Raw genomic sequence first — 18,883 nt, 5'->3', positions numbered from 1 at the left:
CATGACTCAGTGATTCAAGATCTTGGCATAAATAAACCCCCCAAATGCAGAAACATTAATTTGAAAAGGTATATATGCACCAATGTTCATATATCTTCAATGTTGTTATAGAAATTTAGTACAAAATTTATTTTTATTTATTTTGTTTTATTTATTTTTATTTATTTATTTTGGTTTTGAGCATACCTAGCAAGGCTCAGGGTTACGCCTAAAACTCCTGGTAAATCAGGGGGCCATGTGAGGTGGCGGGGAACCCAGTTTGGCTGTATAAAAGGCAAATTCTTTACCCACTGTCCTATTGCTCTGACCTCAGATACAAGGTTTTACATTAAATTTTATATATTTGTACATATGTAATGTATATATAGTAAATAGATGTATATATCATCATCATCATCATCATCACCCTGTTGATTGTCGAATTTCTCGAGTGGTCTCAGCAACCTCTTCATTCGTCCTATCCCTGAGATTTTAGAAGCCTTTCTCTACTCGGCCTTCCCAATGATGCCACATTGGAGGCTCTTTCAGGGTCAGGGGAATGAGACCCAGCTTGTTACTGGCTTTGGCATAGGAATACACCATGGGAAGCTTGCGAGGCTCTTCCATGTGGGCAGGAAACTTTCAGTAGCTTGCCAGTTTCTCCCAGAGGGAGAAGTAGGTTATAAGATATCAGATATTGAGCTTCTGGGAACATGCTTTTAAGTCTCTGGATGTTGGCCGTTGATGGTATTGCACACACCTGGGTTCCTCTGCCGGTACCTTCATGCATGAGGCTTGTTCGAACATATGGAGAGGGGCCTTGAGCATGGCTGTGGCTAGGTTCCAGAGGTCTGAGGCCACCGGGAGCTCTGCTCGTGGCGGGGAGGGAAGCTGGAGCCCATCCCATCCGACGGGCCCCGGGGAAGACAGCCAGGCATGCAGGCAAGAGACTCTCTGTGTCTCTTATATCTATATGTATAAATGTATATATAGTATATACAAATACATAGAGAGAGTTAACAAATGTATAATAGTATCAAACTCCTTTTTCAGTGAAAGGTTTTATATTTACCAGAGTCAAACTTTGTGCATATTCCTGGTTAAAGTTATTCCTGGTTAAAGGCCAAGTCTAAATTTATTTAAACATGTATTATCTTGGTTCTTGGTGTATGCTCTTCTTTCATTATACAAAATACTTTGCAATTTTTAATTTTTTATTTTCATGAACTAGTTCACAATAGTTCATTGCAGATAATATTCAAACACAAATCCCATCACCAAGCACCTTCCCACCACAATAATAGAGAAGTGTGTGAAGGTTGTTGTCTGTTGTTGTATTTTATTCTGGAGCCCTTTAAACCTGTATATAAGAGAATATGAGCAATTATATAAAAACCAAACAAATGTGTGCTATTTTTGGTACATAAATGGGCTAGAGCATAAGAGGTCATGCAGCCACAAATGCAGCCTCGCTCCAGGACATTCTGCAGTACTCTCTTCGAAAAGCTTTATTTTACAGTCTCTGGATCTTGGCCATTGATGAGATTACATGGCACCAGAAGCAGTTTGTGGGTGTGACTGCCAAGCTACTGGAAAACCAGGGAACTGGAGGGAGGAGACCTAGTCCCAATTGGGCTTGGATGTCTGAGTCATGGGGCCCACATACTTTGGCTGCCCGGGTTCTGCTTGGGGTGGGGAGGGAAACTCCACCCACCCCGCCTCCAAGGTGCCCCTGTGAAGACAGCTTGGCACAGGGTCAGAAAATTATGCCAAATTCTTATTAAATGATTTTCAAATATCATTCTTCGAAGCACAAATAATTCAGTGATCAGGGATACTAACCCATGGACTTTGTGCTCCCAGATTTCATTGGGAATTAAACATGTAGGTATACATTACCTAACAGTCTTTCCTCAACCAGTCAAACTTCAGTCCCAATCCCTTCCAGAGGAAATGTAGGTATTTACCACAACTTACACCATTAGCATACATTTGCTATGTAAAACTTGTTTGCATGACTTTAAAATTCAGACTTACAAAACCAGTCTCATTGTCAAGAATATTCCACTGACTCAGAGGCTATCTCTCTAACCAATCATTTATCCCAAAGGCAAGCCTTTCTTTATATACTTTATTAACAGTGAGTAAACCAGTTCTGCTGTGTTAACCCCTTTGTAACAGAATAATTAAAAAAAACAAACTGCTGTATTAGTGAACTAATTAGGCCAGTATCTAAACCACTATAGATATTACAATCAAAGACATATCAGCAGAATTTTGTTGTTCCTTACAAAAATTAAATGCTTTTTTTTTTTACTATTGAAGAAATAAATTATGGGGATAGAAGATTGTGTTTTGTATGGAAAAAGAAATGCGGAAAACAGTTCGTATTTTTCTTATTTGTATGTGATGAAATTTCTGGGTGATTTTGAGCTGTTTCATTATATCACTTCTATCCTACTTTATCTCTCATCAGATCTTGTTTTCAGTATTTAGTGCTTTTTGGAGGATGGAATATTTATGCTTAGCAAGTTGACATGTTGTAAGTGATGAAAATCCAAAGTGTGGGATACAAGAAACAAGCTTGTTTGGCTTCAAAATGTGCCACCCTCAGCTATCTCATAAGAATATCTTTATTTTCTGGTCTTTAAACAAACACTGCAAATGCTACTTAACAAAGAAAAGATAGCCCAATTCTGTAATACAGAGAAGGGACCTGCAGAATAGAGAATTAGAGAAAGGTCCTTAAAATACTAGAAAAGTTGCATAAAATAAAATGTATAAGGACTGGAGCGATAGCACAGCAGGTAGGGCATTTGCCTTGCACCAAGCCAGACAGGTTCAATTCCTCCGTCCCTCTCGGAAAGCCAGGCAAGCTACCAAGAGTATCCTGCCCACATGGCAAAGCCTGCCAAGCTACCCATGCGTATTCAATATGCCAAAAGCAGTAACAATAAGTCTGACAATGAAGACCTTACTGGTGACCGCTTGAGCAAATCAATGAACAAAGGGGATGACAGGGCGACAGTGCTATAGTACAACTCCATAAATTAGAAATATGTTGTAAAATGATTGACATTGCTCTAAGAACAAAATAAATAAATATAGAATTTCGATGGTCATATTTAAGTAATATATCTCAATAAAATTATAAAAATTAAAATGCAAAACTTTGGTGTGAATTCATATTTGATAACAGGAAAAATGAAAATCTAAGAAAATATTCATCTTCTAGTATGAAATAGTAGTTCCACCTACTCAGGAAACAAAAACTGAGATGATTTAGAATTTCATTTGTTAAATTTATTTTCATTGTATAAGCTGTAATTGAACTTACACATAGTTGTAGCATGTATATGTGACAAATATTTTCATTACCAGATGTATGTTTCAGTGTATATAAAATGCCCCACAAAATGCACCGTTATTTCCATAGATCCCTTAAGTCTAAAATTCAAGTACTGGTCCTTATAAACCTTCCTATAATAACACTTTCAACAATTCTTATAAACTTCGGTACATCCTAATATAGTATATCTATAATTGAACTAAGTTATTTGATGTCCTATAAGCATGCAATATTCTTGTCCCATAAGCATGCAGTATCTATTATTAGCTCCAGAGTTTGTTAAGCTTTGTTTCTATCTGATACCTATTCGTTTATTAATGGAAATGGAAATATTTCTCAATAGTTCAAATTAAGTTAAGGCTTGCCACCTTTATGCAACTACTACCTACTAGATCACTGCAGTTTTTGTGAATATTCCTTTAATGTGAATTCTTCTGAAAGCTAGAGCTTACACTGTGTTACTGCAATTATAATTCAAAAATATTCAGTTTTGTTTAATTTAATTTATCTTTCTCTAAAGATCTAGTGGGCTGGAGCGATAGCACAGTGGTAGGAATTTCGCCTGGCACATGGCCGACCCTTGTTCGATTCTTCCGCCCCTCTCAGAGAGTCCGGTAAGCTACCGATAGTATCGCACCCGCACGGCAGAGCCTGGCAAGCTACCCGTGGTGTATTCAATATGCCAAAAATAGTAAAAACAAGTCACACAATGAAACATTACTGGTGCTCACTCTAGCAAATCGATGAGCAACGGGATGACTGTGACTGTGACAGTGAAAGTTCTAGAATATAAGCTTCAATGTCTCTACCTATTTTTTTTAATTGCTGTCATCCTTTTTACTCATGGTAGACTAACATGACACTGCTTATCACACTCAAATTAGAACACATACTTCATAGCAATTTTCTTTTATGTTTTGAGTCCTTTTGCCAAATACACATATACGCTTGTCCTGAATTCCCTTTGGAGTGATACTACTCTAAGAAGAATTTTGCCTGAGTGTCCCTCAACAGGGGTAACCCACTAAGCTCCCATTTTATACTTGTTTTGATTTTTCATTTGGAATTCTATTGAAGTCTTTGATCTTCATTTTTTAACATACACAGTTTAATTCAAAAATTTTATTCAGTTAAGTCATAGGACAATGACTATGTTTCATCTTTTACGTTTTATCTGCAGCAATTACAACAGTTATGTAAGAGAAGAAGACACCTGTCAATCATTGGACAAACCCAATACATTATACAGGCAAGAATTACATTTCTTGCTTATCTTAGGTAAAATATTATCTTTTTTTAATAAAGTTAAAGTATAATTAAATTTTAATATATTGGATCTATCAACACAAAATAGACTAAGTCCTTAGTAGATTGATGGTCATCAGCTATATGCAGTAAAATGTTTTATTGTTTCAGAGACTTACTCACATCAATACTTTTCAGGAATAGTAAAATGAGGGGAGTGAAGAAAATAAATATTTTCAATAAAAACTTTTTCTTTCTACATGGTGACATAAGAATGTTTCTCAAACCTGGAGGTTGGTCTATAGCACAGAAGACAATAGCTTCTCCATCCAGGAGTTTGCCTCATGACAAATATGACATGAAATCTCTGGTGAAGAGAAAGTGTGCTTGCTAGCATTGTCACGGTTCTTGGATTTTTCTGTGTCTTTTTCATACACCAAGATGGTTTGTCAGTGAGTTGTGATTGTGTGTCAGGAGGCGCCTCATTACTGGTCTGCATGGAGACGCGGAAGAAGTAAGAGAGGCTGACATGGCTTGCATTAATTACATAGCTATCTGTTGTTCTTGCAGCCATCCAAGCATATAATAACTTAAGTAGAGTTTCAGTGAGTTAGAAGCTTCAGCCTCTTGTAATGTTTTGGCAAGCTGATTCCCTATTACAGCACAGTCTGTACTTTTGTGCAAAGTCTTGACAAAGAGAAATGGTGGCCACAGACCTTTGTTTTCTCTTACCACTCATTGCCATTCAGATATTATTAGTATGCATGAGAAGAAAAAAGGTAACTGATTTTGCTCTTAGAGCTAAATTTAATGCCTGTGATTTAAATCTCAGGTCTTAGTTGATTCTGCATCCAACCAGAAATGTGACCCACAAGAAATACAGTATATTAGATATGAGGTAGAGGCTCAATAAATTTAAAATCATATTATTAAAAGTCATGGAAAGTAATCAGAGCTTCTTTGGCAAATACAATATAGATGGCAGTCAAAATCTATTGGCAGATAAACGACTGAAGTTCAGTGACATAATGTGGGGAATGGCAGTCTTTACCACTCATAACAGCACTGGTGCTCAGAGCTAAATGGTGGTGACAACAAAATATATTTTTCTGAAAAAAGAAAGTAGTGTCTCACAAAGTCTAATGAACTTCTTTGAAATTTTGGAATTTTAGAGGGCATGGTCAAGATGGCTGAAAAGAAACGGTACTATGAGCATTCTGCAGCATCAACACACACACACACACACACACACATGCACATGCACACACACATGCACATGCACACACACATACACACACACACTGAAAGAACCATATCACCAACCATGGAATCTCCACATGGAGACTCAACTTAGGGAAAATAAATTATCAGTGTAAATGAGCACTTGTTAATTCAAAAACTGTGTTCCAGGCTTGTTGAGTCCTACACAGTGGGCTGCCACTCCCAGTGTGAGCAAGAGACCAGCCATCACCTAAGTGAGCCAGCGCCAATATTACTCTTCCTTTCAAGGGTGTCCCCTAAAATGATGAGGCTCTGAGCTTCCCCACTCCACAAAAAATTCCGGCTGAGCTGCTGAAGGTGAAGGATTCTCATACAGCTGTGTTTTGTACTCATATTCAGGTATTAAGCAGTGAGGGACTTATTAAATCCAGAAAAATGGTTTAGCCACACTAGGCAAAGACTGGAAGCATCCTTTCCTGAGATGATATCTAGCCCAGGAGGGTCAGAGTCTTGACTTAACCTAGGAGTCACAGCCATGGCTCTACCCTGACAACTCTGTCAGTTGCACCCTCAGGTTGCCACACAGTCTGACCAACATGCTAGCTAGCACGGAACCAGAAGAAGCCCCCCTAAAGTGGATGCCTGACAATCAAGCTTGAGTCTAAGTCAGAGGATGATAAAGGATTGAAAATGTTTCAGATTTATCCAGGGAACCACTGAATCAGAAGGAAACTAGAATAATGGTTGTTCCCAGACCAAAACTGGAAACAGTTGTTTACAAGAAAGCAGGTAGGATCTGCAGTACAAGAGACAAGAGCAGGGAGCAGACCACCCAGTGATGAACCCCACCCTTCAAGCCATAGTACATCTATGTTTATTGTAGTGCTTGGCACAATAGCAGGATATAGAAACAAACTGAAACGCCAATGACATTTAAATGAACAAAGAAGTTGGGGTCAGAAACATTGGACAGTAGGTAGGGTGCTTACCTTGAACTCGGACAATGTGTGTTTGCTCCCCGTCACCCAAAAGGTTTTCTGAACTCTTTCAGGATTAATCCCTGAGCATAGAACTATGAGTAAGTCCTGAATACTGCCAGTTGTGGACACCCCAATATTTTTAAAGGAGTTAATACACACACATACACACACCAGAGAGAGAGAAAGAGAGAGAGAGAGACAGAGAGAGAGATACTCTGCAACTATTAAAAAAAAAAAGGGAGATGAAATATTGCGACTTTCTGCAGCCTGAATGGAACTGGAGGTATCACATTAACAGAAATAACTAATGGGGAGATGGAAAAATAATGGATATCACTCATCTGTGGCATATAAAGAAAAAGAGAAGGCATGGTATCGGAAGATGACAAACCCACTACCTGTGTTATTTCTAGTCTATTAATTCCTCCCTATTCCTATCCTCATTGCTTCAGAATCTATTTTGTATTAGGGGGAAGAAGGCATAGGGAATAAAGAGACTGACAGTGATGGGTGGTCTTGGGCATTTGGGTGTTGTTAAGGTGTAATGACTGTGTACATCAGAACCATAAGTGTTAATAATATTTAACGGTGTTGCCTAAGCTATAATTATAGTTTAAAAATAGAAATGTAAACATTCTTCTTCTGTTGTGGATTGCTTAAGTTTTTGGACAATAAAAACAAGAGCACTACCTGTAGAGAATAAAGATCACCTTTGTAAATAAAAGCAAAGTTAAGTGAAGAAACCTAAGAAAGCAGAATTATAATGATATGCAACCTAGACATAATAACAATAATGTATGGTATTCGTACAGTCTCATTGTTTCAGGAAGCTCAAAGTATTCATCAAAGGAGAGTTAACACTGATTAATTAACCCATCTGGCCATCTCCTCTCTGTAGCTATGAAAATTGAGCAGCGGTTTCTCCATTGCAGATATTTTAAATTGCATTTATTACACTGATTGAACATTCTTGTGATTTAATTAAGTGCACAAATGTTGGGGCATAGTGTCCCCTCCCCAAGAATGGGAAATGATCACCTCCATGCTAAAAGAATTGACTTGAGATACTTCCGAAGCACTTTGAAGAAGAAATAATTTAATAAGGTTCTAAAGGGAAAAAGAATAAATAGATATGAAAACCTGATATTTAAGACCCAAACAAATAATGAAAACTTTCAAATGCATACATCAATCAAAAATATTTATTAAGGGCCTATTATATGCAAGCACTGTGATGAAGACTGTTAGGATGATAGATAAGTGCAGTCGATACTAAAGTCCAACTTTTGGAGGATGAAATGTTAATTTCATTATTGTATTTCTGTCCCCAAACACATCCCAAAAATATATGAGGCAGCTTATAAGATAATGTGATCAAATAAAACAAATGAAGAAATGAAGATCTCTGGGGGCAGAATAAGCTAATTTAAAAATATTTAAACCCTCTAGAGCCAGAAGGGAGAATATATGAAAAGCGTGAAAGAGTTGGAATCAACATTTCTAAGTCTGGATGTTTTATGAGTGTTTAATTGAATTATCCTCTTATGGTTATGCTGGGGCACATTTATCAAGACTTTAGCAATTACTGGCTATTGTGAGCCTAGCAAGTTATAATGTGCAAAAAATAGCCTTCTTTGGTCCTGAAATTCTCAGACAATCAGACACACACCCTACTCAATCTAAATGCTGTCGTTATAACCACAGACCCCATCTAAACATTGAAAAACATTACCATACTATATGTGTATATATACATACACATATTTGTATGTACATATACATGTAACCCCCTATTCTCTATCTATTCCATGGGCCAGCAGCATGAAAATTTCCTGGTAGCTTATTAGAGATGTGAAATTGGATGTCCTAGCCAAGACCTAGTCATCAATAACTGCATTTTTAACAAGATCCCCAGGTGATTTATACACTAGTGATTACACTTCACAACTTCCACTTACTCTTCTCCATGGGAAGCAGAAGCATTGTCTGGTTTAAGAATATGGATATGCATCTGTGAGTGCTTGACTCAACAACTCCAGACTGTTCTTTTCATTTTCCTTACTGCGGAAAGGGTGTTTTTGAGTCTATATTTCACCAAGATGTCAACTTGAATCAGGGTTCTGCTGAGATCTTTAATTAATTTGCTCTTTCTGGGCTGGGCTAAGTAAATTCTAGAATAACTTATTAGGAAATCAATTTGGCTATATATTTAAGCCAAGTGCTCCAATCAGACTTATGAAACAAATTTGATAGTTTTATGCTACTTACGATCCCATATGAATGGGTTTGAGCTGTAAAAAAGTAATAAAAGACCTCTAAACTTTTTTTAAACGCTGTGTTTTGGAAAGTTGTATTGCAATTTTCATCCTATTACCAAGTTCTCTGTGACTTTCACTCTTTTGTCTTCATCCTCTAGGAAATGTCTTTATCCTATTCCATTTGTTTAGAATCAGAAAATCTTAAGGTCACCATCACATCCAGGAGTGTTATAAAGCTTACAAATCCCTCCAATTATTCCTTGTGTAACATTTTTATTTCTTTAACTGATCTCTACAAATATTTGCTAAATCTCTATTCCACAATTTTTTCAAAATGACCTGGTACACTAGTGAGAGGCAAAAACATTTGCTCAAGTTAACATTTGTTTCTTTCTAACTGATATCATTTCAGTGAATGGAGTATGGATCCGCTATGAATATAGTAAAAATTTAAACCAATAAAGTTTACAAACAAGGAACATGTTGGTTGGGTAAACCTTCTCCAAATTTTGGGTTTTTATGTACAGCCATAGAATTATAATTTAAGGTGTATAAACCACTATTTTATTGAAAATAGTGTTCTCTGCATTAGTTGTAGATCTGCCTGATCGTGTAAACTTTCCAGAGACACAATTAATATTACTGATACATTGGAAAATATGTCATTGTTTTCTTCATAACAATCTGATCATATTTCAAAAGAGGAAGAAGAAAACCATGGAGTCTTTTCTTACAGTTTTACACTTAGAAGGTAGCATTTCTATTTTCTAATAGGTACTTGAAGAATAGAATTGCAATATGACACACCAGTTCCAATTCTTGGTATCTATCCCCTGGACACAAGAAGATACGTGAACACCATTACCCATTTCGAGATAGCAAGGATATGAAATGACCTAGATGCCCAAAGACAAATGACTGCATAATTAAAATATGGTATAGATACAACATAGTGGCAATGAAAGTTAAAATCATAATTCACTGCAATTTGGATGGAACTGGAAGATACATTAAGCAAAGTAAATCAGAAGAAAGAAAAATACTGCGTGATTTTATTTACTGGTAGTATATAGAATAATAGGCAAAGAGATGCAAGGAATCAAGGGTATGGTGAGGATATTTAGATTACTGTGGTCCCTAAATTATAGAACTGATGAAGATAGGGAAGAAAAGACTCTAAGGATGTGTAGGAGGGGAGTAAAAAGAGGCATATAGGATGTAACAGAGGCAGGGACTCTGACATATTGGTGATGTGAGCTATGGCATAGCTATATATGACAACCACAGAAACAACAAAACTAAAAGTATATTATCTAAATTATGTCAAACTTCAAATCATTCCCATAAAGGAAGCAGGCCCGAGATGAGAGGGAAACTGAAGATATAGGCAGAGGAAATTGATTCTGGTGATGGGATTAGTGTTGGAATATTGTATGCTTGAAAACCAACTATGAATGACTTTGTGAATCACAGTGCCTTAATAAAAGGCTTAAAATAAATAAATAACTAAAATTGCTCTCCAGTGTCAAACAACTCCAACAACAAAATGTAGAAAATATGGAAAGATCCAATTAGTTTCACTCGTTGCACATTGCAGTGATAAATGCATGATGATATTGACGAGACTGAAAATACAAAATGAGTGCACATTATCAAAGTAGATGCCTGTATATAAAGTTTTCATAGGAGCAATTGATAATATTGGGTTATTTCTGAGCTCTTTTCTGCAAAATGTCTCTATGTGTCTATTCTTTTTCCTACAACTCTATGTCTAGATTGCTGCTATTTGTTATTTTAAATTAGATAACAAATGTCTATAATATTAATTATTGATTAATAACTCAAGTGCTCATGCATATCCTAATGAGATTTTTATGGGATCAAAGTTTGAAAATTTGGGTACACTTTATGGTACTAGTTACTATGTAACAATGATTGTTCAGGATAATTGAAACGATACATGATTTCCTCAGCCATGAGTAGAGCATTAGTGGTCATCCCATATTTTGATGGCTAAAGATAAGAGACTATACACAAATACAACTTGATAACTGAGGCTTTCTATTCAATTGGTTTGTTACTGTTTGATTATTTAATCCTTCCTAGAAAACCCTTATTTAATGAATGGACTTGAAGGGGTTTGGACAAAACTAACCTCACAGAATATCTGGGACTGGAGAATAGTTGTAGCTTCTAACCTAGATAGCCTAGATAGTAATAGGATACAGTTGCTTTCTCTTCTAAAATGTCTTAATGCACTCTCTTCTGTAATTCTATACTGACTACCTTGAATTAAATCTCATACCTTCCTGCTATGAAGTACTTAAATTAATTCCCACTTCAGATTCCTAAACATTCTTATCATACATACCAAATCTTAATTTTCTTTCTAAAATGTGAAATTATGCTTATGGCTGGAGCAATAGCACATCAGGTAGGGCGTTTGCCTTGCACGTAGTCAACCCAGGTTCTATTCCTCCCTCCCTCCCTCTTGGAGAAGTTGGCAAGCTACCGAGAGTATCCCCCCTGCACGGCAGAGCCTGGCAAGCTACCTGTGGCATATTCGATATGCCAAAAACAGTAACAACAAACCTCACAATGGAGACATTACTCTTGTCCGCTCTAGAAAATCGGTGAACAATGGGATGACAGTTCTACAGTGCTACATGCTTATAAACGGATTGACATGGAGTGTCTTATGTTGAGTGATGAATGAAATGAGTCAGAAGGAGAGGAATAGGTATAGAATTTGTGGAAATATATATACATATATATATACATATATATATATTATGAGACTAATATCCAAGGTGAGTGTAAACATGGGCCAGGAGGACACGTCAATGGTTGAAAACTTGCCACAAGAGTTTGTGGGGGCAGTGAAGGACACAGGTAATGGGATATACCTGATAACTTTCCATTATCTGTATTGCAAACCATAAGGCCCAATAGAAGAGAGAGAAAGAAAGAGAGAGAAAAAAAGAAAGAGAGAGAGAGAGGGAGAGAGAGAGAGGTGAGAAGAGAGAGAGAAAGAAGAAAAGTGCTTGCCATAGTGGCAGATTGGTGGGATGAGGGGCCGCGGGAGGGAAAATTGGATCATTAGTGGTGGGAAAGTACACTGGTGAAGGGATGGGTATTGGAACATTATATGACTGAAATCCAGTCATGAACAGTTTTTTAAATGTGTATATCACTGTAATTTAATTTTAAAAGTCCATGGAAAAATATATATATTTAAAATTTATAGTCAAAAAATAATAAAAATGAGGGCAAAACTAAAACTAAAAAATAAAATACAAATGGAATGTGAAATTATCAGGGAATTTTTAATGTTTTTAACTATGCCTCCCAACACTCCATTCTTTATTACTATGATTTATTTCGCCTAACATTTAAGCAACATGCAGCTCTGTTGCATTTTCTTAGTTAGCTGATATTACATATAATTCTTTCAATGATTTTGAGTTACTGATTTTATATTTCTCACATATGTGCTGATTTTGACTTATATATGAGAATCCTGGTGATAGATTATACAATATAACTTTGTTTTGTGTATTTCAATACAAATGTATGAGGGATAAATGTATAAATGAGTGAATGTAACAGGATTAGTGAATTCATATTCCCCCTTTCCATTTCATAGAAGGTGACATTAATTTGTCTCAGTGTGGGCACATATAAATAATACCTTATTTCATAAGTTGATCACCTGTGTAATCATCAAACTACAGAAAACTGAGAGGCTTCTAGAATCTCTCTTCCCACAACCAATAGCAGCATGAAAAGTTTAAATTTCAGAGGTTCCTCTTCACTGAGCAGACACTGCAAATGAGAAGATACTTAAGACTAGCTAGTTATTAGTCTAAATTAAAAAACAAACAAACATATGCATTATCAAAAGTAAAATTAAATGATCATCAACTTAATTAGCTGCTTTGTTGCTATCATTGAGTCTACTGTTTCAATTGTATCTGTGCAAATTAGCAAAAACCCTTAATTTGTACAGAAATCAATATATTCATCTTGACTATAATGCATGCATAGTTTTAGTTTGATGTATTTTAAATTGAAAACAATGGTTCAATAAGGATGTATTTTGATTTACTTAGAAAACACTGAGTTCAGGACTGTAATTCCGTTCTTAGGGCAGGAGAATGCCATGTTCAAGTCCATTTTTCGTTTGTCCCGTCTTTTGGGTGAGGAGACATTGTCCTTAAGAACTGACATGTACTTGAGCATGTCAGGAAGGACTTTTATGAGAACCTTCTTAGTAGTACTTGGAGCACTCACACCATTCTGACTCAGCCAGGACCGATGCTGAGTGCAAAGGCAGAGGAAGCTGTGTTGTTCAAGCCTTAGAGTGCAGAGGTTCACCTGGGCCATCAGGGAGTGATGCTTAGAGGCCACCAGTGATGCTGGTGGTTGATGGGGAGTTGGGTACATATAAGGCATATATCTTAGCATCTATGCTAACTCTCCAGCTCCAGCAAAACAAATACTTTTTTAGTAATTTTTAATCCATGTCACAAGCACATTCACTGTCACTGTCATCCCATTGCTCATCAATTTGCTCAAGCAGACACCAGTAACATCTCCATTGTGAGACTTATTACTGTTTTTGGCATATCAAATACGCCATGGGTAGCTTGCCAGGCTCTGCCATGCGGGCAAGGTACTCTCGGTAACTTGCCGGGCTCTCCGAGAGGGGTGGAGGAATCAAACCGGGGTCGGCCATGTGCAAGGCGAACACCCTACCCACTGCGCTATCGCTTCAGACCACAAGCACATTAGTTCCGGATTACTTGAGAAAAAAATCAGGCATATTCATAGATGAAATAATGATAAAGTTTAGAAATCTGTTTTGCACTTTAAAATTTTAGAAATATTAAATTAAAAGACATTTTTTTTATTTTTGTCAAATATTGTTTTCCTTTTTTGCCATTTTTACAATCAAAAGCATAACTAAAGCTCTAACTAGTTTTAGGTCTACAAAATTACCTATCTCTTATTAAATAGATCTCTTCTCCAAGTTAATAGCACATAAAATTTGGAAAACAATACCTTTATACATACTTAATACGTATTTATACACACATAATTTAATATTTAAGTATTTTATACATATTTAATAAGTATTTGATTATCAATCACTATGAGCAAGGTATTTTTAAGGAATTGCAAAATGACTATTCTGTTCTATGAAGAGTATTTTCTGATTGATTTACATGTTGCAGTGTACTTCTTACTTGTCTAAAATAATAGATATTTTCTATTCTACAAAATCTAACAGAAGGATGAGTGCAACTGGAAATAAGATTGACTTATTTAGTCTTTCATATCTGTTATCTTTAAACATTGGTTTAAACATTGGTTCTTCTATGCATCCCAGAATCAAAGTCAATTATATGTTAGTAATAAACTCCAACTCTTGATTATTTTCATTAGTATGAGTTTTTCTCTTGACCTCTCTTGCCTACCTAGATTCTGCTGTACCTATTTTTTTATTGAACTCATACATCTTCTTTGTTTATCTCTTGTCTTGATTAAAGATATGTTCTTTGAATTCTTGATTTTTTGACTATATTTCTCCACTGGGTTATTTATGCATCTCATATTATGCACTGTGCACTGTCATCCCCTTGTTCATCGATTTGCACGAGCAGGCACCAGTAACGCCTCCATTGTGAGACTTGGTGTTACTGTTTTTGGAATATCGAATATGCCATGGGTAGTTTGCTAGGTTCTGCCATGCAGGCGGGATACTCTTTGTAGCTTGCCGGGCTCTCCGAGAGGGACAGAGGAATAGAACCTGGGTCAGCTGCGTGCAAGGCAAAGGCCCTATCCGCTGTGCTATCACTCCAGTCCATTTCATATTATAGGTTCATTTAATAATATCCTTTGTGAAATCTATAGAATTATTTGCTTTGTTAGTTATCCCTAATATAATTTATTCAATTTTATCAATTTCCACAGTAAAAACCAGAATAGAGATCACAATGTACTAACGGAGATTTTGATGAATAGAATCATATTTTGTTTTATATTTTTATTGAATCCACACTATCAGAAACAAAAATATTATTAATAACAAACAGAATAAGATATTTATATAATCATAAATCAAATGGCCTAACTAAACGGTATAATTGTGTGAAGAAAGATTTCTTTAGTTAGTTGACTGGCACTAATTAAGAAAAAAATATGACATTCTTCTATGTCAAGAATTCAAAAATCTAAAACTATAATCCTTGTTCCTCAAGAGCCATTTCCATTCCTGTGAGTTCACCATTATTCAAATCTTTCAATTCAATTTGAAGAAGAAAGTGTAAGTTTTTGTTTACCTTATTTACTAGAAAATGATGTCTCCTTTTTTAGCTTTCCTATGGATACAGATACCATTTGTCCTGATTCATGGTCACACACTCCTTCCTTTTTCTTTTTTTCAGAGCAGTAGTTAATAGCTACAATGCAATCAATATCACTTTACCCAGTATCACATCTCCCATATAGGCAATATTACAAACTACTTTTCCTTTAAATAATACAGTAACCAAGTTAAATAATAAATAATAGCCCAGAGAGAGGAAAAAATGAATATTGTGTACAAAAAAGGAAAAATGGGTTTCTTTATGTGTTTTGAAAGGAAGTTTAGAGCTTATGAGGTAGAGATTCAAGAAGATAATATATCATGGAAATAACTGCTCTGTTTTAAGCTTTCTGAAATCATCTTAATTTTCTGAAGGCAGTTGTGACATCTGACCATGAGATGATGAGCATTCTAGGAAACAGGAAAATATACCAATAAAGTAAAACATTGTTACATTTTCTATTGCCCTATGATAAAAGAAGTGGGCCTCAATTTTAATTCAAGAATTTGAATGTAGAACATAATTTTGTGAAAGTATTGACTGTGCTTCAAATGACTCACAAATTATGTAGACATTTCCCACATGACAAAGTATATTTAAGGTACAAATGCAGGATCTGATTAATACTCTAAGTGTATAGAGCAGAGAATCAATATTAATATTGTCCCAAGCAATGCATAATTAAGAAAACCATGATCAAGTTTCTTATCTGCTTTGACTGCTTTGTTAATCTATTACATATGGCCATTCAATTTATGTACTGCAAAACCTATTTGTTCTTCGGGGTTCAGCGTAATTGTATCCTCAATGATTTTGCTCCCAGTTAGTGGTTATTTTCCTTTAACACCTAGTGTCTTATCTCTGTTCACATTACTTCTTTTGAGAACTATTTCTATTAACTCTTTCTATAATTTTTGTCATCTTCCTGAGATTTTCTCTGTTGGTAAATATAATCCCCCAAAAGTCCGATGCATAGTGGTTATTAAATTGCTATCTAATGAAGAATGAACTATAGTCATGTAGAGTTCATGTCAAGTAGGTGATAAAAATATGGTCTTCCCTCCCTCCCCTCCCCTCCCCTCCCCTTCCCTCCCCTTCCCTCTCCTCTCCCCTTCCTTCTCACCCTCCTCTCCTCCCTTCCTCTCCCTCCCTTCCCTTCTTTCCTTATCTTTTTTGTCTCCTGTTCTGTGCTTTCTATCTCTTTTTTTCTTTTCTCTTTTTCTTTCCTTTTTTAAATCTATCATTGTTTGGTAAGTAAACCATTCCAATGTCCTTTAAAAAATATGAAACAGTGCAATACTTGCAAGGCTAAATTTCTAAGATTCTTTGTGGTCACTAAATTAACTTATTTAATAACATTTGGAAAAAATAGTCATGGCTATTACTAGTTGAGAAGAATTCAGTGAACATGAGTAGCAGTTATCATACAGAAAGAAGTCAAATAAGTATCTTTTTGTTTGTTTTACAAATAAAAGCTATAATTTGTTAAAAAGGAGACATGCCGTATATAAAAATAATAGTTAAAATACAGGTTTTCTTTACAAAATAATGTAAGAAAATGCAGAAAGTAAAAGAGCTTAGTAAGATGCCACAAAAACTCACTATACAATTTTTATTTCACACAGAGACTGTCAGTAATAATTTTTAACCAAATATTTTATTTTCATTTGAATTTCCAGATATGTTTTCAAGTGAAATTACTGTTTTAATTCTAACACACTTGATATTTACAGATATTCATACCCTTTTTTAGATGATGAATGCTGTTTATTTTGGGGTAACTTCCCCAAGCAGTTCTGGGGGTTATAGGTCAGCCCCTAACTATACTCTATTCAATGGTATATAGTGATTCCTGCAACTTCAGCCTTTTAAGCCATCTCCCCAATTCTAAGAAACCTATGAATATCTAAGTTCTGGAGAGTCATCATAAAGTGACTGAACTAAGAATCTTTGAAATTCTAGTCCCCCCCAAAAAAATGACAATAATAACAAGGTGATTTTCATTCCACTTTTTGTTTTCTTGGCAAGCAAACAGTTTAACATAAGAATGTTTATTCAATACAGTTTTATTTTATGATTAAAACCTGTTTGTCTAATGTCTTAGACAGTTGACAAATGTCTAGAGTGACTCCTGAGATTGTTAAAATAAATAAATTAATCCACTGAATACTGCAAAATTTTCTTGTACTCTAATAAATGGATTTTATTAAATAATGACTATGAATCAAACATAAGAAGAAAAATGTATTGTCTTTATTTTATTGAATCACCATGTGGAAAGTCACAAAGCTTTCAGGCACAAGTCTCAGTTACACAATGCTCAAACACCATCTCTTCACCAGTGCACAATTCCACCACCAAGAACCACAGTAAACCTCCCCCCACCCCCACCCTTCCAGCCCCCCACCCCACCTGTGTAGCTGATAAATTTCACTTTATTTTCTCTTTACTTTGATTACATTCAATATTTCAAAAAAAACCTCACTATTACTGTTTGGAGTTCCCCTCCCCCAAAGTCAGACCTGCCGAAAAGGAAGCATTTGATAATTTGTTTTCCATTGCTGACAATGAAGAGATATGAGATCCTGCGGCCACAATAGCAAAGGCTGAGTTTTCAACCCAATTGACCTTCCCTCACAGATGGCTGCATTGGGGGAGAAGTGGGGGCTTAAAGAAAAACAAAAAGGTTTAAGTAAAACAAGACGTGGAGTAGGGACTGGGCATAATGGAGTTGCTCCTGCCCCAGTCTGTGTTCAATAGTCAATAAAGACTAACTCTGATTTGAACTGGATGTATGTAACCTGGGAAGCGATAGCACAGCACTAGTGTGGTCGCCTTTCATGCGGCCGACCCGTGTTCTATTCCTCCTCCCCTCTCGGAGAGCCCGGCAAGCTACTGAGAGTATCGCGCCTGCATGGCAGAGTCTGGCAAGCTACCCGTGCGTATTGGATATGCCAAAGACAGTAACAATAAGTCTCTCAATGAGAGACGTTACTGGTGCCCACTCAAACAAATCAATGAGCAACGGGATGACAGTGACAGTGATTGTACTAATTGTCATTTATTATTTTTATGATTAATATTCCAATAGTTTTGATACCATGGTTATAATAGTGTTAATATTAATGGTTTTAATGTGCAAACCAAAATATTATCTAACCACAACAAAAGTGCTCAAGATGCTCCAGAGCTTTCTTCATGTCATCTCTAGCCCACCTCTTTATCTCTTCTCATTCCCTTCCCTCACACAAATCTCACTTTTGTAATCCAAGGCCAAGTTTCATTATCATTTAGGATTGTATACTTGCTTGTTTTGTCACTCTATATTGCACAAATGAGTGAGATCATCCAATATTTGTCTTTCACCCTCTAATTTTTTTACATTGTATCCATGCTACAGAGAACAGTAAGATTTTATCTGTTCTTATGGCTTCATTGTATTTCATTTGAAGGTGTGGACACAACTGACTCTATGCTCAG

This window comes from Sorex araneus, chromosome 2, assembly GCF_027595985.1.
Source record: "Sorex araneus isolate mSorAra2 chromosome 2, mSorAra2.pri, whole genome shotgun sequence".
Lineage (NCBI taxonomy): Eukaryota > Metazoa > Chordata > Mammalia > Eulipotyphla > Soricidae > Sorex > Sorex araneus.
This window is presented reverse-complemented; position numbering follows the sequence as displayed.